The sequence below is a fragment of the Dipodomys merriami genome, unplaced genomic scaffold, assembly GCF_024711535.1.
Source record: "Dipodomys merriami isolate MVZ:Mamm:240054 unplaced genomic scaffold, mDipMer1.0.p SCAF_903, whole genome shotgun sequence".
NCBI lineage: Eukaryota > Metazoa > Chordata > Mammalia > Rodentia > Heteromyidae > Dipodomys > Dipodomys merriami.
In genome coordinates this window covers 128,568-132,606 of record NW_027206517.1, presented here as the reverse complement: position 1 = coordinate 132,606, position 4,039 = coordinate 128,568, and the positions used below count along the sequence as shown (strand labels likewise).

The window sequence follows — 4,039 nt, the reverse complement described above, 5'->3', positions numbered from 1 at the left end:
CCCATGGTGATTGTTTTCTGTCACATTTGCCTTCAATACCGATTGTGTTGGTGACATTGGGTTATCTTGCACAGAACTGAGCTTATACATTGAAATCCAAAGAGAGGCAAATTTCTTCTGTCCCACAATTCCAGTATCCTTTTTAAAAAGTACTAAAACTTTTAAATATCATCACCTACTGTCTTATAAGTATCCAAAAAGAAAAAAAATCATAAATAATCACTCCAAAATGCTTTAAAATTGGAGATGCTAAAACATGCCCTCTGAAATAAATATTCTTCTACTTTTAACTTTATTCTGAAAGCCTTTGCTGGTTTTTCACAACTGTAATCCTAACTACTAGGGATATCTACTCAGGAGCCTGAGATCTGTGGATAACAGTTGGAAGCCAATCATGGCAAATAAATTCATGCGATTATTTTTTAAAAATTTTAATGAACTAGCAAAGGGCCAAGAATGGAGATGTAGCTCATTTAGTAACTAGAGAGAAAAGGCCGAGCAAGACCTTGAAGCCCTGATTTCAAACTCTGAGCACGTCAACACACATTCAAGTGCTTGAGCACATGCGTGCATTCACACACATATTTATTCAAAATGCCTTCATATCGGAGTTTTGCATGAATTTCTTTGCTAACGACATTATATGTGTAAAATAAAAGAAATAAACTCTTCCATCTCAGAACATTTTTATACGTTCTTAATGTAAAAAAAACTGTAAAGAGGGGTAACACTTACATGAGCAAGGTAATGAGTACATTTCCTAACAAGCATTGTAACCTCCTCCTTTATTGTTCCCCTACCGTCCCTTCCCTCCCACCTCCACAAGTCCATTAACCTCCTCCCTTTCCCTGCCTGAATTGTAAAGTTCACTTTACAACACAGTGTCTTGTGTATCTCATTGTTACAATAGGTCTACCTGTATCCCTATTTAAGCATTTTGGTTTTTTTTCCTTCACCTCAGCAAATTAGAGGAGAGTATATACAAGATGTAGGCGCACCAACTTCAAATAAAGTGAAACAGGTGTTATAGCATGGGGGAGGAACATATAAAGAATCAAAAAAAAAAAACACACTGCAGGTTATAAGTATGTGAGAAACAATAGCAAGAAAAAAAAAAAACCACTTGTGTCCCTAACTTGGGTTTCATTTCCCTTAGCATAATCTTATATGGTAATATACACATAACTTTTGACCTTTTCTGCTTATCGCAGACATACATTAGTTATTGAAAATTAGAGAAACCATGGGACCTATGTTTCTTTGGACTTGGATTACTTCACTTAATAATTTTTTTCCAAGTCTTTCCATTTCCTAACAAATTGGGTGATGGAATGCTTCAGGAATTTTCCTGTCGTCCTTGCTCAGTGGCCATGCTAATCTTCTCTGTATCATTCCAATGTTAGTGTATGTGATGCTGAATTGAGCACAGAACATTTCTATAGATAAATTGTAATTGATTTTCTTAAACTAGACAATTCAACAAAAAGTAAGTTTAAAAGAATTGTCGTCAAATTTTAGAACCATGAACTTCTTACATAAGTACACATTTAAGAATAAAGTCAAGATTGACATGTCAAAAACAAAATAATTCCAGATATTTTTTGTTCAAGAGATGTGTAGGAGGAGGAATTCAATTATTCTATACAAGGGATCTGTCATAATGAACACTGCAACAAGTGTTAAGATTTGTTAAACGTTTTAATGTTTTCAATATATTTAATTTTGGGAATTTGCTTATATATGCCAAAACTGGGACTGTTTGGCAGGTCATAATACTTTTCTATCAAGTATTTAAGATTTATGGTAGCAGATAACTACTACTAAGTATGTACATTTCAGATTTTATAGAAACTTTACTAATGAGACTTTGCAAAGTCTTTGTGTAAAGGAGCAGAATAAAGAGTTGACTATGTTAACTACACAGATTCTGTTAAAACTGTAGGCCTTCCTTACTTCATATGTTAGTGAGGAATAAATGATGATAGAAGCCATTTACAAATTATGAGACGAACTATAAATGGTAATCGTAGTGGGTGATTTAAACACTACTCATAGCCTATAAAATTCTTGTTGAACATCATAATCTTAGACAGTGTTAAATGTAAAGAAATATGGCAATAATAAAATCTAATTTGTAGTACACTTCAAATACTGAAAACACTGGTAATTGTTTTGTTTTTTATTTTATTAATCATTAATATTTCATAATTGGTTTTATTTTTTATCATTGTTTTCCTTGTTGTAATATAATACAACTTTTTGTAAGTTGTCATTAGGAGGTACTTTGAGAAGGTTACTGGGATGGTCACACCATTTTTTATAGGTGTATGTGAATTTATAAAGAGGAAACTTAAGAACAAAATTTGGATTTAAAAAATGATCAAGTGGAGTCTGATTCAGGAGTGTTGATATATGTCCACACCTAAAATATTAGCCCTAGGCTGAAGCAGAGTTATTACAGAGTTGAGGACACAAAAGTGAGAGACTGTGTTTTGTTTTCTTTTTTATTTTTATTTTGTTGGTCATGGGGTTTGAACTCTGGGGCCTGGTGCTGTCCCTCAGCTCAAGGCTAGTGATACCACTTGAGCCACAGCACCACTTCCATCTTTTTCTGCTTATGTGATGCTGAGAAATCAAACACAAGGCCTCATGCATGCAAGGCACGCATTGAGCCACCTTCCCAGTACCTGAGAGACTGGGTTTTAAAAAATCATCTAACCAAGATTTGCTTTCTGCTTTGGGTATATAATGAAATAGATGAGTATCTTTTTATGTTTTTGTGCATTGTCATACTTATAAATTTATATACTAACTTCACCCACTTTATCCTTATCAAAGTCACGAAATATCTCTGAGAGTTTGCTCCTATGAAGATTGTTTTTGCATTTACAATTTCTTCTGAGTAAATTTTATTTTTTTATCAAAATCAATTTATATTTCATGTTGATGGGTATTTACAAAGAGACAGGGATATAGAGGATTTAGTTTACCAAATGAACATTAAAATTTGAGCTCAAAAATAAAAATCAGCCTTAACACATATTTTCATATCTTTCCCTACAATGTATGAGGGAGGCTTTTTAGCTACAATTTTCTTGGGCTTCCTAGATTTACAATTCTTAAATCACAGAGACATGCTGTAATGGGAGTAAGAGTTTTTGGTATGCTTTGCCCTTCAGACTGTTTCTTGTTCCTCCCTTTTCTCAACTCCATTATGAGAGATTTTTCTCAGAGATGAATCCATCTCCAAATTTTCACTTTTCCTAGCTGGACAAATGAATTTGCAGATCAAGACTCTTAGACAGAAAGAATTTAAGAGCCTGAATCTAAGACACTTCTCTCATACAGCATCCCTACAAAGACACAAGTACCAAAACAGGATACATAGTTTCATTTTTTTCTACCAAGGCCAATGCATGAGGTTGCTTACTTCTGAGGTTGCCTGTTTGTGCCTCTTACTGATGTTGCAGATTAACTTTATACCTAGTTCCACTATCAGCTACCAAGGATGGCATGTTTAGATCATCCAGGAGTTTGGCTCAACAGGGCAGCTGGATGTGTCTCCTATCAGGGGTTCCTAGGATCCCTCATGAATGGCACAGAAGATCTGTGTTGGAAATACCGGGGGCAATTAAGGTATTCTACAAACACCATCTCAGCAAGGCAAAGTTTACTCCTACAGAAGGCATGCTGTCGCATGTCCAAGTTGAATAAGCACACTGGATAGGCAGCCCACCACTGGCTCCCATGAATTTGAGCTTTGGGATCATCTTTTATGATGACTCAAACTTTTTACCCCTTTCAAACCAGTCAAATGCCTTAACAATCAACCAAATCCGAACAGCTGGCCATATGAAAAATAACCAACTTTTACCCAGCTGGTGTTCTACTACTATTGCCATGTCTCTAGCCCTTAGCACTTCTCTAAAATTGGTAAGGTTTTGACTACCTTTACAAGGGCAGTGCTTATATCAGTCAAGCACTTCAAGATTTAACTTCTACAATTCTCCCATCTGATTTTGCTTTCTTTTCTTTCAAA

General features: G+C 35.0%; 1 pseudogene; it reads right to left on the bottom strand.

Moving 5' to 3' along the window:
• Positions 1 to 1,314: 1,314 nt before the first annotated feature.
• Positions 1,315 to 1,427, bottom strand: LOC138821269 (U6 spliceosomal RNA; annotated as a pseudogene).
• Positions 1,428 to 4,039: the final 2,612 nt, after the last annotated feature.